Source organism: Parasteatoda tepidariorum, chromosome 5, assembly GCF_982258835.1.
Source record: "Parasteatoda tepidariorum strain Cologne lab strain chromosome 5, Ptep-v5.0, whole genome shotgun sequence".
NCBI lineage: Eukaryota > Metazoa > Arthropoda > Arachnida > Araneae > Theridiidae > Parasteatoda > Parasteatoda tepidariorum.
The window spans coordinates 33,282,433-33,305,990 of NC_141759.1; the positions used below are offsets into that span (position 1 = coordinate 33,282,433).

Consider the following 23,558-nt stretch of genomic DNA (forward strand, 5'->3'; position numbering starts at 1 on the left):
CCCGATCGTTGAGATGCCGAATTGCGTAATTTAGTATAAAACAGCAGAAGTTCTTCTACCTGAATCTTCTAACGGAAGTTGAAACAACCACTGCAAATACTGCCCCCTACCGTTGAGATTATGAAACACTGTCGACAATAAAGTGAATCTGTTGTTAATTAACTTTCACGCTTTTTTTTTCTTTAAAAAAAAACCCTGAAAACAAAATGTAAATAGTTATTCTAAAAATTTTATGTTTTTATTTTTTTCTCATTAACAGAAAAAGTAACTTTAAAGAATCTTAACATAAAGATGCTTAAATAATAATAAAAAAAACATTAACACAGTAAGATCTAAAAATTATTAATTTTCCTATGTTTGATAATAATAATTATAACTGCAGTTTTTTCTTCATATTAAAATAATCCTTGTTTTTTCCTTGCCTTACACTAACGGAAACATGAACTAAATCGTTATTCAATCTAAATGAAATTGAAAGTTTCCCACGTGACCTATAATTAGTCATCTTTAGATCATTTTGTTAATGATTTAATTGATTTAAGTATGTTTTCCTGTCACATCTAATAAAGTCAATTATGACTGTAATATTTTCCCAGTACGGGCTTGTTCTCAAATCAGGTATGTACAGTTTACTTAAAGTAGTGCGCATTTTTTGATGAATTAGGCTTTACCTTAAGTTCTGTAATTTAGTTGACAATAAGTAATATTTTGTATATTATGCAACGTGATTAGTTCGGCTGAAAATTATTATTTAAGGATGTTTTTTGAAGGCTCGGTCCCAATATGAAATGATGCTTTTTTGCAAATAATATGCTATTTTTATCTGTGTGTAATTGATGTTCATGACGGTTAGGTAAAGTTTAACCTATCTAAGCCAGCGCCTTCAACGAATTTTTTGAAAATGGCGCAAAACGTCAATATGTCGTTTGTGCTCTAATATTTTAATATTTAAAAAAATTACTCCAATGCTGCATTACCTGGGTTCATAAAAATTTGCAAAAATTGAGAAGAAAGCAGTAATTTTGATAATTTTCATCCAAGGGATGTCTCCAAATTGGAGATTTCCTACTAATCCCCTCTGATAACAACATGCCGTTTTCTTTTAAAAGAAAACCATTTCCTATTTGGCTGGCCTTCTCCATGACTATAAATAAGTCACAAGGTCAGACTTTTGAGAAACTCATGGACAACTTTATGTTGGTCTGTCAAGAGTTAAGTCATTTGACAGCCTTTCAGTAATTGCTCCAAGATACCAAATCTATAATTGTGTTTTCAAAGAAATTCTAAATGCTTAGTGCTAATTTCTTAGAGCTTTGCAGAAAAAAAATGTTTTTTGGAAAAAATTTAATTGAAACTTCTATTGGCAGTAGTAGAGGGGAACTGCCAAAATCAAAACTCCCCGATTAGAAATGCAGCATGGCGACCTCCACGTGGTATTTCTCGGGTAATGCCAACAACCATGCATTTTAATTTATTGTATGTAAAACATCCTTATTTTGTTCTAAAATGTTATGTAATTTATCACAAATGTTAATTAATATAGAAATTGATTTCAATAATGCAGATCACCAAAAAATAATTCATTTGGCGATAAAACAAATTTTTGTGTTCTTGAAAATGAAAGACTTTTTGAGGGTTATTATCTCACAAGGAAAAGTTAGGGTTTAAAGTTTATATTTTTAAATAATAAAAAAATTTTCTAAAACTTTCAGAATTTCTAGCATTAACTAATTTATTATACACATTTAGTTGAATTTAGGTGAGTAACTGCAATATTTGATAATTTATTTTGCTAATATGTTTTTCATTTAGCTAATGCTTTAATTTTTTCACCATGTACAATCAAAATAGCAATCAATATACTTTTTTAAAAGCCAATAAGAACAGTGATTAGAATTCTTCTGCATGAGTACAATACTACGTCTTTGATGATAAAATACTATGTCTTTGTGCTAGAACATTGTGTTCATTGGCGAGCGAGCGCAGCGAGCCATGGTTCACGGCGTTAACCACATAGGATTGCGTAGCAATTCTCGGGGGTTGGCGAGCGTTAGCGAGCAGGGGGCGGAGCCTCCTAGTAGTTTTTAAAGCAATATCGTCTAAGTCCTTTTGCTCATACAAAATAAAAAGAATTTAGACGGCATTGAGTTTCATTTTCATAAAAAGAAGTAAAGCGTTTCCTTAACGGCCTGTTGCGGGTTGGGGGGGGGGTTAGAGGTTAAGTCTCCAGACTTTCGTGACCAACGTCATGATTGCGGCAATGTAGTCAGCATTGCGCATTGGTCACCTTTACTTCCCAGACGAGCTTTCACAAATCTTAAGTTGGGTGGGCTTTAAGCTACCACTGAGGATCGACCCCAACTTTTTACGATGACTCGTGGGCTCGTTTTATTTTATCGTGGGCTTATTTTCATAGCACAAGTAAAATGAGAATTTCTTCTTCACTATGCAGCAAAATGAATATTTAATAATGGTGTGAGAAGACCTTAGCTATCATGGCAATTTTAATCTGATTTTGACCTGGTCGCAAGAAAGCTACCGATTACCGAAAAATGTTAGAGATCCACTTACTGCCCTTCGTACAAAGAATTGGTAGCTTCAGTTATGCAGTTCAATTTTACAGCATGACAACACCTCCATTCAAGTTTCAAAATCTTCATGGGCAAGGTTAATTTATATATAAGTGTATAACATTCATAAACATGTATACATGTATAAGAATCAAATCCGAATGTGCATATATGCATCAAAATCAAAATAATTAGTTGAATTAAACCAGGTTAATGTTGAGCAAAATTAGAATTCTTCATCTGACCCATTTTTCTAAGTTACGGTAATGAAATAACCAAACATGTTTTGCCACCAAAACAATCGGTTAAAGGAAACCCGTATAATGCCGCCGAAAATTTTAACTTTTTTTATCAGCTACATTTCTTTAAGTTTCAGTGACAAAATTACCAAAAATGCTTTACCAAAAGAGAAAAAAGCGGTTGAAGAAAACCCAATTAATGCCATGTAAAATTATAAATTTTGTCTGGTACATCTTTCTAGGTTTTAGTAACAAAATAACCAAAAATGCTCAACCTACGAAATAAGTGGTTGAAGAAAACACAATTAATGCCTTGTAAAATTATAAATTTTATCTGAAACATCTTTCTAGGTTTCAGCAACAAAATAACTAAAAATGCTAAACCAACGAAATAAGATGTTGAAGAAACCCCAATTAATGCCCCGTAAAATTATAAATTTTATCTGGAACATCTTTCAAGGTTTCAGTAACAAAATAACCAAAAATGCTCAACCTACGAAATAAGCGGTTGAAGAAAACCCAATTAATGCCTTGTAAAATTATAAATTTTATCTGAAACATCTTTCTAGGTTTCAGCAACAAAATAACTAAAAATGTTAAACCAACGAAATAAGATGTTGAAGAAACCCTAATTAATGCCCCGTAAAATTATAAATTTTATCTGGAACATCTTTCTAGGTTTCAGTAACAAAATAACTAAAAATGTTAAGCCAACGAAATAAACGGTTGAAGAAAACCAAATTAATGCCTTGTAAAATTATAAGTTTTGTCTGGCACATCCTTCTTGGTTTCAGAAACAAAATAGCCAAACATGCTTTAAACCAAAATAATCTGAATTCACGCCGGTAAAACCTCTTCATCTGGTTCGTATCCAGATTCAATTATAAAATAAACAAGCTGGTCTAAACACTTATCCTTTTATGTGCACGTGATGCCTTAAACCGTCGTTACATTCGATAACTCTTGTATAACTGTTTTGAGAAACTTAAACCTTCTGAAGGCCTTCATAAAAACATAGCATCAAAACATTAATCTCATAAAACATTAACCTCTGTCTCTCATCTGCAATCTTTATTTACAAACAGCATCACTTGAAGCAAGGTTTTCGTCAAAGAAAACCCTTCTTAGATACGTAGAACCATGATTCAGCTTCGCGTGACGTCAATTTTAATAAGCGCATTTTTTTTCTAACTTCATAGTCTGTGAGACGGACTAAGGGCGTTGATGGAATACTAATAAAAAAGCATCTGGTTTTAATCGAACCTTCAGATATTAACCTTTACACAGCACATGTTTAAAAGCAATGCAAGCGTCCTTCATTTTGGTTAAAGTTTGTTTCTATAGTGTAGAGTGATATTTTACGGATAAGATTGATCATAATTGCAAACAATTTGTTTTTTGAAAATTTAAATTGTACATCAATGATCATACATATCAAATCACCGTTCACGCAGCAGTCAGAAAAAGATATTATGTTTTCTTCAGTATATATATATATATATATATATATATATATATATATATATATATATATATATATATATATATATATATATATATATATATATATATATATATATATATATATATATATATATATATATATATATATATATTATACGTACGTAATTAGACCAAATAATTCCGCTAATTTTACGTAATATTAGCGGAATGATATTACCATTGAGATATTTGGTAAAAAAGTTTCGGTATATTTTACGTAATATTAACGGAATGGATTTTACCAGCTACACTTCGGTAAGACTGCTTTCGTATATTTTACGAAAGATTGACGAAAGAATATTTACTAATTACATTTAGTAAAAATGATTCTGTCTATTTTACGTATTGTTGACAAAGCAAATTTGCCATTTAAAATTCGGTGAATTTCGGTTCGAATTTATTTACGCAAATTTTCTGTTTTTTGGATTACCATTTTTTTTCCTATTATTTGACGTTTCAACTTACATAAATTTTGACGCATTCTTTATGTAAATATTATGTAAGAATAACGTACTCATTCTTACCTAGTAAAAAGTGGTTAGTAAAATATTCGTAAGAGAAACGAATTTGTTTACATAAAATTTAAGCAAATTTTACGATTTCTTATTAAAATTTAATGGTGAAATATACGTATTTTTGACTTATATAATATACTTATACGTATTTTGACTTTATATATATATATATATATATGGGTCATTCTCACGAAAACTGTCATTTTTCAGTTCATAAAATCCCAAAAAAGTAAAGTGAATAAAAAGCTCTGAAACTTTTTATATTTATAGAAATATGTAATGGCATTATAAAGAAAGTGAATATGCTATAAACTATACTTAATATTTAAATTAATTAATTTTTTAAATAATTAATTTATAATAATTAATAATTAATTAATTAATTTAATAAATTAGTTAATTATTTTAATAAATTAATTTGTTAATTTTTTAATTCATTTTTCAAATTAATTAATAAGTAAATTAATTATTTTCACTATTTAAAAAGTGAGGGAATGACACTAATAGTGAGGGAATGATATTTTATTTTAATACATGTCTTTATCTAAGTTACATCTACCTAAAGTTTGAAAATGATAACATACTAAGTATATCTAATATTTATTATAATTTAGTCTTATATATTTAATAGTTTTTACAGGTTTGGGAAATAAAATTGGCTGGCACGATTGAACAAAAAAAAATTTAATAATATACACATCTTGAATCATTCCCTCACTTCAGCGTCATTCCCTCACTTTATACACTAGTGAGGGAATGACGAATTCAATAAAATTTAAAAATAACAGTTAGGCCTAATTAATTTCTGAAGTCAATCACATACAATTATATTCATACAAGAAAGCAACATATAATTATCCACTTTCTCGATGAAGTTGTATTTTATTTTACTCTAAATATGACATGAGGGAATGACAAATGTAAAAAATTTTACCTGGTTTGATTCATTCAAATTTATTCCACAGCAAAGATTCTTTAAGTTGAAGATGGAAACATACTGCAATTTTGTTCTATGATGCCAGTTGTTAACTTCTGAAATTTTTATTAAAATATTTTTATTCTAAGAAGATTGCGGGTGATAAGAACATTGTTGTAAAGGAATGACGCGAAACACTGGGGGCAAAGTTTAAAATAGTGCTGTGTTAATATTTTTATCAGAAATTAAATTTAAAATTGATTTTCCGAATTCTATATTTCAGTATTCTGAAATAAAAAACACGAATTTGTTAAAAAAAAAAATTTATTTCAGAAACAATTTTTTTCTTTTTTTAAATCAGCAGTGGGGACAAGTGAGGGAAGGACATATTGGTATATTTTAATTACCTAAAATAAATAAAAAATAAAAATTGATAATTTTATTTTTATTCTTTTGTTAGCTTGCATTCTGAAGGACACTTTCCCTGAATAATTTTTTTTCGTAAGCTGTAAAACAAACATAAAATATACTGGGGACATGAAAATGACTGTTTTTGTGAGAATGACCCATATATATATAGATATATATATATACAACAAAATAAATAAATACAAGAAAACACGAAGAAAGTTAAGAAAAACGATACAGAAACGATACTGCAAGTAAACTGAACTCATTAGATAAGTTCAAAATGAAGATAAACAAAGGAAAATTATAGACATATGAAAAAAGGGGGGAATAATAATGGGAAAAAAAAAAAAAAAGGATGACATTTTTTTAAAAAATCCGGAAGATAAAAGATATAATCTTTTCATCAGCCCACACGATTATATCCGAAACAAAACCCCTCTAGTCACACTTAATTTGCGCTTTTGTTTTCATATTTTGCAATCTGGCAATCTTGTTGCGAAAATATTTTTAAATCATTCTTGAAAAATTTCCCGTTCATTTAAGTACATCTGATTTCTCTACTCGCTTTACAGATTTTGTTTTATACTATTTTTTCTTTTACTTTATTTTCCGTTTTTACGTGTTATTTTTACTTATTGTGTTCTATTTTATTTGTTGTAATTTTTGTAAAAAAAAAAGAAATTTTTTTTTGAGTGCTCCTCATACTATTGTATTAATATATTTTGCTTTTGCTATATTGGTACAATATCAGAAAGCACTCTTTTTTGAGCATATAATCGTGTGGGCTGATGAAAAGATTATATCTTTTATTTTGCGGACTTTTTAAAAAAATTTCATCCTTTTTTCTTCAGTTGTTTGTTATTTTTTTTTTCATTATTATTACCCCCTTTTTCATATGTCTATAATTTTCCTTTGTTTTATCTTCATTTTTCATTCGAATTTTTAGCGCTCAAAGTGATTTGCATGATTGAATTCCTTTCTATATGAATACAATCATACAAATCACTATAGCAGTACTAATCTATCGTATAACAGTACAACAAAAGGTATCTATCATTAGAAGCAAGGTTTTCGCCGAAAGAAAAACCCTTCTCAAATTCATAGCTACATGAGTCAGCCTTGCGTGGTGTCAATTCTAATCAGTACAAACTGATATTTTTATTTACAAACTGATACTTTTAATATACTATATCGCTGTAAAAGTACTAATATATCATAATAAAGTTAAATTTTTTAATATATATTTATAAATCAATAAATTAGTTTGCATACATTCTATTATTAATCAAATATATTCATAGCTTATCATCGAACTATATTCAGCAAAAATTTTATTTTCAAGACATGAATTATTTGCATTATATTGTAATATTTTTTTCATTAGTTTTTAATAAAATTTATATTCTCTAACAAACTAATTATTATAGGGAAAAAATATTCCAACTCCATTTTAAACGGAAAATTTTTATAGGTGAATAACCTTAGAAAAACAGTTTTGTGGCAACAAATTAAGCATCGAAATTTCGAACGTTATCATGTCATTAGCTGTAATGAGGAAGATTTAGAGGAAGATTTTTGTAATTAGAAGCTTGAAGATATGAAATAAAAGCAAAGCGTAATCTTTATTTTCTGTTGCAAAAACATAAATAATTTAAAACTACTTTACTCAATTTTACTTTAATTGCTCCACTCAACTATTTAATCATTATTATTACTTTTAAGATCGACTATGCTATTCAAACTGCATTCATCCAATTGCATTATAACACATGTAGTTTAACTAGATAATCAAAGAAAACACAAAACAAAACCACAAAAGATATCTGCAACCCAAAACAGAATATAAGTTTATAAGTTATAAGAGAACATAAGTTAAAAGAGCATGTCTTAACTCCGAATAGAACACACGTAAAAATATAACATATATCAGCAGAACGTGTATGTAACTCAGAACTAAAGTTAAAGGAAAACATAAGTTGATGGAACATGCCTATAACTCAGAACAGTTAGGAAGTTAAAAGAGAACGTAAGTAACCAGAGCCTGTTTTTAGCCCCTTAACGAACAGAATTTTTGAAAAAACCGGCCAGAAGTTAAAAGAGAACGTAAGTAACCAGAGCCTGTTTTTAACCTCTTAACAAACAGATTTTTTGAAAAAAAAAACCCGGCCAAAAAGAGTTTTTTTTGCGTAAAAAAACACACTTTGGAACATTGTCTTTTCTTTTGGTGGACAATTTTGATACACTGTGCTTTTGTTCCATGGAAAAATGCTATATTCAGAGATGCCAACTGCTCCGGGCACGCCAAAATAATTTAAAAAAATGGTAAATAACTACGAAGTATATTTTGCAAGTATTTGACTATTTTTGCTTGATTTTTGAAAGGTTTAGCATGACATAAGTACTATACAGTGGTGAATGATATAAACCTACGAATTATTTAGAAATAGTGGTGGATAAAAATCTGCTAAATTGAATTTATTAAACCAAAAATCACAATTGATAAACTACCACTTTAAAATATATATTTGCTGTTTGGAGCAAGTTGCCATCTCTGTATATTTTATTTTTGAATAAATAAATGTTATAGCTTACCATCCTATGTAAATGATAAATATTAGTAAAACTATTTTCTTTCTTAGCTTCCACATTGTTATTTTCAATTCTAAATTTTATTCGAGTGTGAAAAATTATAGCAGCATAAAATACAATGCCGCTTAAATTATCTCGAGTGTCCCCCTGTTTAGCGCGCTCGAATTAACTCAAGCGCACAAGTTAAGGGGTTAACTCATAAGTTTAAAGACATAAGTTTAACATAAGTTAACATAAGTTTAAAGAACATTGTCTGTAATAGAGACTGTGCATGAAATCTGCAATAGAAGTTATTTAAAAAAATTTTGACCGCTATTCCGGACGAAATTTTTTAGCCCCTTAGTAAAAAATTAAAGTTGTTGTATCCGCAAATAGCAGATGTTTTCAAAGAATTGAACCCTACCATTACATGCGTGGTTTTACTTTAAGTATTCAAATTATAATTCAATTCATGGTGTATAAAATAAAGAAAAATATAAACGTCTTATTAATTAAATGTTAAGTACTGATCAAAACGAATTTAATTAGTGGCAATCACACTTTTGTTCTCTTTCAGAATCATGAAAGTTCTGATGGATTTTAAGGAAAATATTGTTAATTAATATGAAGTTTTGATCAGTTACAGGCATTTCAATGGCAGACGTTTTAAGAATTGAAATTTTTGATATATCCAAGGAGAATACCCAAAATTCTTCATGAAAAAGTGGGGTTTTAATGTTGTTTTTTTCCTTCTATTTACCTTCTTTCTCATTAAAATTTATTATTACTCCATCACTATTTTTAAAAGATTTCTTTGAGAGATATAAGTCCGTAAATTTCTCCCGTTTAATTAATGTGCTTACATCCACTCTCAAGTTTACTTTGGATCAAGCAAAATGCGATCATTTAATATATATATATATAATTTGGCTTCCCTTCAAATTCGAACAAGTGTTGGATTGAAACCAGATTTTTCATAAAAGGTGGATGTTTTTATTTTTTTTTAAAAAAAAGACAACCCTTTTTAGTGTAGTTGTAAAGGTTAGATAAATGTTATTTACATTTTGTATCATACTTATATCTGAAAGAATCTATGTACTTGATTGAAAAGTAAGTCAGTATTTTTAGTATTTACATCAAATGATCATAAAAAATACCTGAAGCTTTCACTTTTAATTTCATATTTTATCATACTGTAAAACAGACGCTTTATAAGGAATAAACTTGCTTTTTTTATTCAGCGCTTTTTCTTTAAGCTTTATACCTTGTACCTTCGGGAATAGTACTAATACAAGATCACTTTATTTTATATTGCAGTAGGTTTATATTTTTTGTTATTCTATCTATTTATCTTTTCTTTGGCATATTTTAACTCAATTTATACAACTACTCATGTGTCGTAGGTGTTATTTTGTTGTCGTAGGAGTAAACTAGACAAATCTTAAACGAAATAAAAAATATACATTTTGTCTCTTTAAAAGAAAAGTTATTAAACATTTTCACTGTTGTTAACTTTAATTGTATAATTTGTTGCCATTCTAATTACGCGAAATAAAGCGATTTATGTAGATGGAAAAAGAGGCGTTAATATGATAAATTTCATTCGTAATAATTTATTACAACAAGTAACTAAAAAATGAAATCACAAATCTGCAGTTGTGGAAATATGAAAACCACAATTCTCTCAAAAGCAGAAGTAGTTAGTCACTAACATAAATATTTTAACATTTTTTATGGGAACTATTTTAACCCTGAATTCACTTATAAAAGTCTTATTTAGGCACGTTGCTTCATACAATATTAACAGTCGAGCTATCCAGCTGAAGTTCAAAAATTTTGACTAAAACTAAGGGCCCGCTAAGGGAATAAAGGGACTAAAACTAAGGGAATGAAAAGTTTGTTTCGTACTATGTTTCCTTATCGCAATAAGTAGGCCACCATTGGATAAAAAAAAATTCCTTATCTATAAGGGAAAGTTTTATGAATTGTCAAAAGGCAACGAAATGGTGAAGAACTCTTACTATTTTGAATTATGGAGTTGAACACAATTATGAGCCCTTATTGAAAAAGTAAACGGAAACACACTTTCCTCACATTTTCTTAAAAAAATAATTTGGTTAATTGGTTAAAATAGTTTAATTTCATTTCTATAAAAAGAGTAAAAATAAATTAAATAAATATATCACTCTTTTTAAATTTAAGTCTGCAAAGTGCCGGAAAAGAAATATTAGGGCTTTTATGTTTTGAAAAATTTGATATTTTCTAGTTTTGAGAACTGCTTGACTCTTATACTATGGCAATTCAGTAATGTCATATCAAAATATAAATATTTTATTAAATCTATGTATTATGGTTGATACTTAGGGGAGAGTCGGGTAGCCCCGCGCTCACTTAAGGAGTACTGCTTATATTTCTGTATAATATTGAGTAATAATCAATATTTTTGTATGTTTCTATTGTTTTATCATCTAATTAAATAATGCAAAAAGAATAAACCAAAAAAAGAATAGTTTAACTTAAAAAAATAGAAATTTTAAAAAACATGTTTTTCAGCTCTTTTCAAAATGTGTTGGGTAGCCCCGCCCAGTTACAAAAATTATTTTGTTTTTTGACTGTTTTTTCGGATGTAAATGAAATTGACCAATGCATTGACAATAGGTAAACCTCGTTTATCATTTTTATCACAAAATTATTTTATTTATTACATATTTATGTACTTTTAGTGCATTCTATAATTTAATAACAATCATTTAATAACAACAATATTTGTTGTTAAAAATGCATATAACATTCAAATTTGAAGCAATAAAATAATAATCTTTGCAACCGTACATTTATCGACGAAATAAAATTGATCGTTGATACCTGACATTCATGTGAGCGGGGCTACCCGAAATCTAATTTTTTTGTAAATTTGTAATTACTCGAACAATTTTTCACATATAAACTTCTTTCTTTGTGCAAATTAAACTTAAGACTACATGCTTTAATGCTGTGTGTATAGAAAAAATTATTTTTTTAGTATTAAAATGAAGTTTAATCGAAACATTCAACCAATTTTTCTTAATTTCATGACTACTGTATTCAACATATTTTCAAAACTATTGTTTACCATGTTAACAGCTGCATAAATACTTGAAACTTTGAAAATAATCTTTTTTTAATATAACAATTTATGCCCGATGGCCCATTGAGTTGAAAAAATATTCTATACATATGAAATTGACAGTGGGCGGGGGTACCCGCTGGGCGGGGCTACCCGACTCTCCCCTACGTCTCATTTCCACATAAATAAATATCAGTTATAAAGTAATACAGGTACCAGTTTTTATCTCTTTGAAAAAATGTTTAAAAGTACGCTAGCCTCTAGTAAGGTCATCTAGTAAGGTATCTTATGTCTTTGATAAGATAGCTCTCTTCTGAGAGCTTGCCAGGTCTTAGTCTAAGGCAGTGTTCCTTAACCTTTGTGATATAATGGACCCCTTTTAAAATTTTTTGAAATGTCACGGACCAACCCCCTGTGAAAAAAATAATTGCAAAAAACGTCAATTATTAGAAAACATTTAATTTTATTATTTTAGTAGTATACAAAATTTTTAAAATTAAAATTTTTAATGTGAAGGTTGCTGCTGCTTTTCCTTACTTAACAAATTGAATTGGGGGATGGTTTTCAACAAAGCAAACGGGCATATCATTTTCAACATTCAATCGATTTCGATGTTATGTTTTTATTGTCACAATTGTGGAAAATCCCGTTTCGCAAAGATACACTGTAGCAAACGGAATTATAGCTGCCATATCTCGCTTTACAAGCAATGGGTAGGTTTCCAAACGTTTTAAAAATTAGGAGTAGTCAGCGGACCCCCAAAATATAACTCATGGACCCCTTAGGGGTTCATGAACCACAGGTTAAGAAACCCTGGTCTAAGGGCATCAATCGCCATTTCGCTTATTGTTAAACATTTTTGTTTAAGATAAATTAGTATGAACAACAATTAAAATAAAGAACAATCAATTTTTTTAAATAAGTATTTTATTAAAAATCAGTTAAATCGTTTTGTTTCTAATACATTTTTTAATGACAAGCCTTTCAATCAAAGGAAATAAATGAGTTAATACTGCTTCAGCGAAAACTTCGAATATGAAAAATATCAAATAAAGTAACTATTAGGGACACGTATTAAAGATTTGTTGATAGATTTTCTACTTTCTATTCCGAAATATTTAGAAGCAGTAACAATTATATAGAGATAGTAACAATTATATAGTAATCATGACTCTTTATAAAATAGCACGAAACTTCGTTTGTATTTTTTTCATTGCATTTTTAATAGCTAAATTATGTGTTTTCTATTCTCTTAACCATCTCATTCTTTTTATAGATACCATTCAGTTTAATTCGTTAAATTTTGGAAAATTTGTGATTTCTACTTCATTTCAATATTTAAAAAAGTTTAGCTTTCACAACTTTTCCTTTTCTTTTTATACTTCAAATGTTAGCAATTTTTCAAAAACTTTATTGTAATTAAATCTTTAACGTACTAATGACGTTGATAAAATGAAGATTATTTAAAAAATTGCTATTTTTTGCATTAGTAATTTTAATTCCAAAAAAAAGTGTCCAGTAAATCCAATAAAAACGTGAAAAAGCACGCTTAAGACGATCAGGAAACATAAATAAAAAATATCATGCATTTTTATTCAAATTTCGCCAACTTTTGGTTAACTTAAAAATTAAAAAAAAAGTTACGTTATAGCATTTTTGGCCTTTGAACAAATAATTTTGTTTAAAATGACGCTTCGATAACCCCAGAGAAAAATGTTTCAGATTCTAGACACAAATAATAGATGAGTTTTAAAAAATAAACACTTTAACAAAAGAGTTATTCAATGGCATTTTAATACTGTCAGCAAATTTTTACAGACATCAACAACGAATCTACAGACGAAATTGAAACGAAGTGTAAGAGATATGAAACCTGTGCAAAGTGGAATTTAAAGTTCAATGTATGATAAAATTATTTATCTCGGAAGAGTGGATAACTTTCCTTTTCTTTGAAATTTTTTAAATATCAGTATATTTTATCTATTTATAGAAATTTAATCAATATAGCGACATATACATAGAGTTCATTCGCTTAAGGTTCTAACTTTTGAAGGATATAAGAATTCTCCATAAAACATTTACTTTTTATCTATGAAACATTCATTACTATATAATTAACATGTTAATTTATAAAACATTCATTTACCATCATTATTAAACATTCATGAGAGAAATTAGTTCTAATAATGTAAATTTTTTTTTACCTAAAAACGTTTAAAATCATAAGCGGTAATTTTTTTTTTAATTGAAATCTTTACGCGTTTTGGTGTTTTAATGGTACACACCTTCATCAGTAAGACAAATGGTAGGATGGTAAAACTGAAATGATTTAATTCGAGATAAGTTACGTCATACTAAAGCGATATTGTCGGACTAAATAATATCTGTTTTACCATTTCTGCATTTCATCCTACTGATGAAGATGTACCGTTGTGACATTGAAACAAGTAAATTATTTTTAAGTATTTAATTTTTTTTTTTTTTTACCATTTGCGATTTTAATTGTTGTTTTTTAATAAAAATTAAATTCATTACAATCATACAATTTCGCAGATGTCCGTTGATGAAGTTGATGAAGTCCGTTGACAAACTTCGAGTCTGTTTTGAGTTTCAGAATGTTCCAAGAGCATTTGGCAACAACTTTGACTTAAAAAAGTTTTTCCTTTAGCAGCATATTAAAACGCTAACAGTGTGAATTTTAAGATTGTTTTTCGAAGGAAATGTCGGTATTCTGCGAATAATTAGCTATTTTTATAACTGTTGCAAGTTTGAACTGTGATTCATGCCATAAAAGTAAATATTTGCCCACTTGTCAGCCCTCTTTGTACCAGTTATGAAAATCTGACCAAATGTCAATTTGAGGAAAAGATACAATATTGTAAAACTAAAAAGCGTTTACAGTCTAATTTCTTAGTATAATAGAAGTATCTAAATTAAGTAAGTTTCTATAAGTTTATAAATATGATTACTTGGCGGAATCAAACCCGGGAGTAATCAGTGGAGCCGTGGTGGCTCTGGAGATAAAGCGCTCGCCTCCCAATGAGGTGACCCGGGTTCGATCCCAGCGACAGCTGGTATATGCGAATTCCGCACCCGGATCGCACCGACCACCATGCTGACGTAAAATATCCTCAATGGTAGACGGATCACGGGTTAGAGTCCCCTTGCAGTCAGGCTAACCGTGGGAGGTTCTCGTGGTCTTCCTTTCCATGTAATGCAAATGCCTGTTAGTTCCATCAAAAAGTCCTCCATGAAGGCCAATTTCTTCCAGCACTTGATCCAGGAGTTCCCTTGCCTTCTGGATTGGGTTCAAAATTACATTAGTATTCGCAAACCCAAAAATTGGACCGACTGTTCAACAACGCTTATATAATATAAAAATTTTAAAAAATATCTGCATTGTCTGGGTTTATCAAAAGTTTAAAATTTTTAAAAATTTCATTACTTTTCGTCTAGGCTCTAATCTAATCTAGGCTGAAATATCTCGCCGAATTGGAGATTTAAAAATAAATTTAATAATTGTTTATATGTGTAAGCTATTTATTTGTTCTGCAGTCCAGGTATTTTTTTTTACGGAGCGATACTATTTAAATAGTGTTCCTTGTAAAAGACACACTGTGGCTTTTTATTTTACTTCATGGAAGATTTTCAAAGAGCCTACGTCACTGTTGACAAAGGGAAGTACGTCAGGTGTTGTAGATTTATAGGACACGCCAAGTAAAAGTTGGCAGACAAGAATTAATCTATATTTTCTCACGCTCAAGGAAGAGAAAGATACCTACAAACTTTAAAGTTAATTTACTCATCTTGTTTATTAAATGTCAACCAGTCCCTGCATTTACCCAGGTCTTTTGACAATCCCTAGCCAAATTATTAGACGCGCTATAAGATTCTATGAAAAATCTGAATAATCAGGTGATGCACTATACAGCATTATTGTTTTTACGCTGATAAAACCAGTTGACACTTAATTATGTTCGTGCAGCAATTGGATAACATTGTAATGCAATACGGAAAAAATAAATACAAATAGGAAGTATACAAAAAATCTCCCGAATAAAAACCCATTACATTTACGTTTAAATATAAAAGTATTGTTATATAAACTCGTGCAAATCATGCTATTATTAGAACACTACAGTGAGACTAATAATTTGGTCTAATTATTAATATATACTAATATAATACCTGATATAATAAATATTCCATATTAAAATAATATATCGTCTAATTTTTTCAATCATCGGATTTATATTATATATCGTCTAAAACCAATTGATGCACGAAAGTGTAAGCCGGTTTCCAAAAAAAAAAAAAAAAAAAAAAAACTAAACTGAGTGGCGCGACAACCAATAGAGGGCCTAGGCCTACTGTACCCATCTCAGTTTACTTAACCTTGGGCTCTGGGGTGCTGGTGCAGATGTTCCGGTCAGGTGGTCAGCCGAACCGGATCCCCCAGTGTTTAGTTCCCAAGCATGCTTGGTACTCATTTATCGACCCACTGAAGGGAAGAAAGGCTGAGTCACCCTTGCCCGGACCGAGGATCGAACCCAGGACCTGTGGCACCGGGCTTCATAAGCCGGTTTCAGTCGCGTAAAAAACAATAAAGCTGTATAGTATCACCTGATAATTAAGATTTTGCATGGAATCTTTCAGAGTCTAATAATTTCGTCAGGGACTGCAAACATTTATTTTAATATTACAAATTGCAAGTAGTTTTCAGCCGTTTGAAGGAGACAGTAAAAACCTAGTATCACAGTGACAGATTTACATATATTAGTATATTAGATGCCCACAGTATTTATTGCTACAGTGCCAGTAGTCTCCATTAACGCAATTAAACATCATTGGCTTCAGTAGCACTGGATACGATGGCAATTTTTTACGAAGTGGATAGAAACTGATTTTTATTACAATTTTCTAAATTCCTTTGAAATAAAATAAACCACGGGATAAAATACATAAAAAACAATAACCATAATAGCAATTCTTAAGAATATACATAAATGACCTAATAGTTAGAGAGTTTAATAATAAAAATAAAAATAAAACGACATCCCCTCAAAATAGCGTTTTCAGCATTAAATTTGTTAACGGTAACTAAAATGTACCTCTCATCCATTTGCAGTGCAATTTTGCATTCTTATTCATAGGGAAACTTTCCGTAAATTTCTCGGTTTCCCCTTGAAAAAATAAATAAATAAAAGAGATGAAAAAACCACCAGAAATAGCCTTTTCGCTTTAAATTAAAAAAAAATAGTAGCTAAAAATTACTTTTCAATCACCTTCCAACGCAGTTTAAACTCTCACTTGCTGACATTGCTTACAGAAATTGCTCTGAGCTTCATAAAAACAATTTTGAATTTTTACTCATAGGAATTGTTGCCAGAAATTGCCATAATCTGCCCCCTATCCCAAATCAAAATCAGTTATGAATCCTTGCTGTACTGATGACTCCAATCAATGTTATTAATTTTATTCAAACAGTAGCGCCAAGCACATGTTTGCCCGTAATAGTTCTTAAATATAACTAATAAAAAATATTTTTTTCTATAAAACGAAATATTAGAGGGACCGGAAAGTAATGTCGTTTCGGTGCGTTTAATATTTGTTATCAAGATTTTGTTTTTAATCAACAATGTATTTATTCATCCTCGTTAGCAACAATCTTTCAATGCCGGATCGAAAATGAATCGAAAAAAATGAATTGGTTTTTAAGACTAACGAATATTTAATAAGCCGAAACGACGTTACTTTCCGGTCCCCTAATATTTGGAATAACAAATTGTCTATTTTATCAATATCGTTTTTTATGACTTCTGAAATATTAAAATAAGTCGTACGGAAAAACAAATATTTTTAATTCTTCATCAATTCTATAATCTGTTTTCTGAATTGATTCTATGTTTGCATCATAATACATTTTAAGCACATTTTTAAGTTGTTTGTATATATGTTTGTTGAATAAATAACGTATAATAGTTTTCTATTTTATTAAGGTCGCTTTTTTATGATTTCTAGTATATTAAAATAAACCATATGGAAAAACATATATTTTTATTCTTCATCAATTCTGTATCTGTTTTCTGAATTGATTATATTTTTACATCTTAATACATTTTAAGCACATTTTTAAGTTGTTTGTATATATATTTGTTGAATAAATAATGTATAATAGTTTTCTATTTTATTAAGGTCGCTTTTTTATGATTTCTAGTATATTAAAATAAACCATATGGAAAAACATATATTTTTATTCTTCATCAATTCTGTATCTGTTTTCTGAATTGATTATATTTTTACATCTTAATACATTTTAAGCACATTTTTAAGTTGTTTGTATATATGTTTGTTGAATAAATAATGTATAATAGTTTTCTATTTTATTAAGGTCGCTTTTTTATGATTTCTAGTATATTAAAATAAACCATATGGAAAAACATATATTTTTATTCTTCATCAATTCTGTATCTGTTTTCTGAATTGATTATATTTTTACATCTTAATACATTTTAAGCACATTTTTAAGTTGTTTGTATATATGTTTGTTGAATAAATAATGTATAATAGTTTTCTATTTTATTAAGGTCGCTTTTTTATGATTTCTAGTATATTAAAATAAACCATATGGAAAAACATATATTTTTATTCTTCATCAATTCTGTATCTGTTTTCTGAATTGATTATATTTTTACATCTTAATACATTTTAAGCACATTTTAATGTTGTTTGTATATATGTTTTTGAATAGCAAGTTTTCTATTTTATCAGGGTCGTTTTTCTATGACTTCTAATATACTAAAATAAACCATATGGAAAAACATATATTTTTATTCTTCATTAATTCTGTATCTGTTTTCTGAATTGATTATATTTTTACATCATAATACGTTTTAAGCACATTTTAATGTTGTTTGTATATATGTTTTTGAATAGCAAGTTTTCTATTTTATCAAGGTCGATTTTTATGATTTCTAGAATATTAAAATAAATCATATGGAAAAACAAATATTTTTATTTATCATTTCTATATCTGTTTTCTGAATTGTTTATTTTTTTACGCCGCAATACATTATAAGCACATTTTTATGTTGTTTTTCGTTAGGATAAAACGAAATCTTTATTATACTTTTTATTTTCTTTCGAAATGCTTGATATTGTTTTTGAAATAAGAATGTTTTTTTTCTGATATGGTTCCAAAGATCAAACATTCAATGTAATTTTTATTAAAAGAAAGTATTAATTATGTAACAATCACGAGACCATATGTTTCAGGTTCAAATTTTTTTTTTACTTCAAAGATACGAATTTCCGGCGATAAAAACTGTTTTGCTTCTCTACCTGTTGTAATCGTTAGTTATCGATGAATAGTTCTTGATAATATTGAAACTCTTCGTCATATAAACCAGACAGACTATGATTTTCACTATTCACTATTTTTTAGATTCTATATTGCTTATTAGAATTTAGAAGTAAAGAACAAGAGGTAAATTAAATATCATTTCTCCTTTTATTAACTTTAGATGGAATTATAAATTACCAGTTGATATATGATTTTAATTATTTATTTATAACTGAAAATTCGGTAAATCGAAATATGATGTACTTAATATATAAATAAAAACTAGAGGAACATTTAAAAATATATCTCCCTTTATTAATTTCAGATAAAAAAAATAAATACCAGTAACTTTAATTTTAAATATTTATGTCTATTTTAAATCTCATTTAAACAAAGCAAAAGATGCATAGATAAATTGGTAAGAACTACTGCTAATACATTTTATTGGTTATACAAATGAAATGTAATTAATTAGTTAAAGTTACACTAACTTCAGACTAAAAAATTGCTCAGGAGTACTCCGTGTTGTTTTAAAATGTTCAGGAATCCAAGCATAGAGTTTTAATAATTTCAGATTGAAAAATCAAATATTAGTTTATTTAATTCGGAATATTTTGAATATAATTTAAAGCCTTTATTTATTTTCAACTGTGCTATGAAATTTGAACAAACTGTTTAAAATTAAGGTATAAGAACTATAATTTATTTAGTTTCTGAGTTAATTGAGTAGGTTTATATAAATATAACTCATTAATTTTGTATAGTTGTAGTTTTACTAGCATTAGATTGAAGCATTGTCCATTAGAACTTTAGATTGCTGTATAATGTTTAGAAGTTAAAACTTACTAGTAGTGTCTATATAATCTGTTTTACAGCATGCAGTAATTAGTTTAGAAAATAATGCACCATTTCATTTAATTTTAAATATTTATTTATAATTTAGATTTCGTGAAATATTTATTTTCCCAGACTTAGTTCTTTCACAAATATTTGTTTTTTTCACTCAAATTTAGACCTAGCTTTTAGCTATTATTCCTCCCTCCTCCCGACCCCTAATTAAAATCAATTTAAATAAATAACCTCAGGGTTAGGTACTATGTTTAAAATCTATCAGTCGGTAAGACTTTATTTTAAAAATAACCTTGAACTGATTGTTAAGAAGTAAAGTGTAAGAAATACTGTTTCACAGTTAATTACAAGTAATTAAAGTTAGTATATTGATATACATAATTCATTTATTAAATACAATTATAGTTTTGTTGACTTACCAATATATAAAAATTGCCTTCAAATACTTCATATTGTTATAAAATGTTCTGAAGGTCAAGCTTTTTAGTTGTATATATTATGAGTTTACTAGCTTTTAATTGGAAAATATTTAATTTTAAATATTTAAATAGGACTTAAAACAACATTTACTTTTTAATTACGTTAGAACAACTTTATTAGAAGTACTTAGCGTGTACATTAAAGAACTAAAAATAAAGTAGTTAATTAGTTAAGTGTGAACTATTGTTTATTTGTTGTATTTAGTTATAATTTTATAGAGATCATGAATTTTTTTCCAGAAATATTTTGTATTGCTTTAAAAGGTATAGTAGTTCAAACATAATAATTGTGTACATTTATAAATTTACTAACTATAGATTGAGAATTAAATATCAGTTTATTTAATTTTGAATATTCATGTATAATTTAAAAACAAAACTAATTATTGAGAAGTAAAGTGTAAGAACTGTAGTTTATTAAATTTAAGTTGAAAATTATTCAAAAGCACTTAATGCTGTTATAAAATCTTTAGAATTTAAAATATATTAGTAGTATACATAAATATGTTTACTAATTGTAGATTGAAAAATAAAATACTACATAGTTTAATATTTTAAATATTTATGTACAATTCAAAAAATTCTCTTTTGTACAAATGTGTTTGAATCACCGTTTTTTTAAGAAAGGTTAAGAATTAAAGTTTATTGAGTTCTACAGTTTATGCTTTTACAGCTTATTAAATGTAAATAAAAATTAGCATAATAAAAATTAGTTATAAAAATTAGAAAAATAAAAATTTGTTATAGCTTTACAAAATTTAGATTGAAAAAACGCTTAAAAGTACTTTAGATTGTTGCAAAATGTTTAGAAGTATTTTGTTGTTGCAAATAAAGTTAAATTTGGAACCCTGTTGTAGTAACATTAGTTACACTGTAAAAGTACATTTATATTGATTTAGAAAAAAATTTAATTTGACCTAGAATTTTAATTTAAATTTAATTCTTGTGTTCGAGTTCTATCATACAAATGGGTTAGAAAAATATTTATAGAGATGCGTTATACTGTTTTATAAGAATTACAATCTCTATTCTAAAAAAAAAAAAACATATATTTTTTGTTTTTTGACTAATTCGAAAGTCTGGTGAATACTAAATTTGTACCAACTGAAAAGATAACACGGAAAAAAATCCAGTATATTGTAAGTGAAAGAAAGAAAAAATCTGATAAAAATTGTAAACTACGATCAAAATTGTTCGTGTTTGAAAATAAAAAGAAAAAATTCGAAAACAAAATGTTAAACAGAGTTTTTGTTTTATAATTGTTTTCTTTCCTTTTGCTTTATTTTTTTAATTTTTTTTTTTGCTTTCCTTTTTTTCAACTTAATTTTAACAAATATTTTATAAAGATGCTAGGTTATGTAATGAGTAATGCAGTTTTTTATGCGAAATTATTTATTTTGAATTATAATTTAAACAAGCTGTCTTTAAAGATAATATTTTCCTATTTTTTATGAGAGAGCATTGCAAGATTTTTAAGGTGTTTAATGAAACACAGAAAACTACACAAAGTTTGCTGATTATGATTTTAGAAAAACAGCGTTTACTGTTGACTCCACTTTATAAACATACCATCAATTGCTAATACGGATTTAAAAAACAATAATTCTAGAAAATTCTTTATATGTACTTAATATTTTCTTTCATACATAATGTGTTAGATTATTTTAAATATCTAGTAAATTATGTATTAAAAATTATTATAAATGTTATATTTCAAATAATGATTATTATGTTTCTAATTATTATTATATTTCTTCTTATTATTATGTTTCTTCTTATTATTATGTTTCTTCTTATTATATATCTAATTATTATTATTTTTCTAATTATTAATATGTTTCAAATTATTATTATATTTCAAATTATTTAATAATAAAGTTGAATAAAGCTGCGATACTTTGAGTATATCATCTGTAAAAACCTTATTTACTGTAAAATACATTTTTATCGTAAAATATTATGCCTTAATTTTTACAGTAACATTTGTATAATTAGAGTGATTCAGTGATTTTACTGTAATTATTACTGTAAAAATTATGGTACATCCAGAGTTTTTGCTCTGTAACTCACGTTCCATTAAAAAGTTTTTTTACTGAAAAAGATAAGTCATAAGGTAAAAAGAGTGCCGGTGCTTTTTATCGTAATTTGATTCGGAATTTTTTACAATAGTAGTAATAATTATATTAAAAATTAAAATGCATTTTGGAGAGCATTTGCTTACTCGGAAATGACCCTGAATTGGCGTAATTTTTAAAAAATTCTTGTCACCGTGAAAAAAAAAAAGGTTTTTGAAAGAAAAGTTTTAATTATTTTGTCATTGTCATTCCCAGCCGTATTTTTCTACTTATTTTTAATTTTCTTCCTCAAAAATTATTTTTGTTATTCCTTTTCTGAAAGACAATCGTTTGGAAAACAATTTTGAAAAATTGCGTAGTCATCTTTTACCTGAACCAATTTGCCCTTTTTTTCTCTTCCTAATTATAAGTTGTTGCAACAATTTTATACAAATATATTCGTTTTACAATGATATAATATCTTAGTAATTATAAGATTCGAAGCCATAAAACCGGATCGGAAAACATAAATTCCCTAAAAATATACAGAGTACATTTGTAGAGTTCTTCAACTTCGATCTCTGTTATTGGAATATTCTAGAATGTTATCATAGTTTCAAGGTAAACAACAACATTATCCCTTGTTTTGTGAATCGAAATAATTCTGTCAAAAAATAAAATATTTTTTTCCTTTTCTAGAACGTTCAACTGAAGTTAATTGTTCAATAGGAGAGCCGCTATCACTTTCATTGTTGGCCTTGAAACAGATTTTTCAGTTCATCAACCATCTTTTTTTTCTAATCAAAACCTAAATCGTCTCATATCAAAAAATAATAATTTGGAATTTTTCATATCTGTCAGCCGAGGAAATTCCTTTCGAAGAATAATAAATAAATAAATAAACGGACATGATTCACAATTACAATTATGCCCTGAAGTAAAATGGACTTGTGAACGGTGTGTGTGCTTTTTTCTAATTTTAGGTTGCAGCGAATGTTTTTTTTTT

General features: G+C 27.7%; 1 protein-coding gene across 5 annotated transcripts in view; it reads left to right on the top strand.

The window, feature by feature from the left end:
• The window catches only part of LOC107436851 (alpha-tocopherol transfer protein-like), a 127,795-nt gene that overhangs the window by 86,880 nt on the left and 17,357 nt on the right, over positions 1-23,558 (top strand). Inside the window, exon 1 of one of the 5 annotated variants that reach the window (XM_087163625.1) lies at positions 598-618. The exons of 3 other annotated variants lie outside the window; for them this stretch is intronic. The gene's annotated coding sequence lies outside the window, so the exon portion shown is untranslated. Of the gene's footprint in view, positions 1-597; positions 619-19,157; positions 19,315-23,558 lie in introns of those variants that run through there. One more of the 5 variants, XM_071185266.2, reaches the window with a different exon arrangement.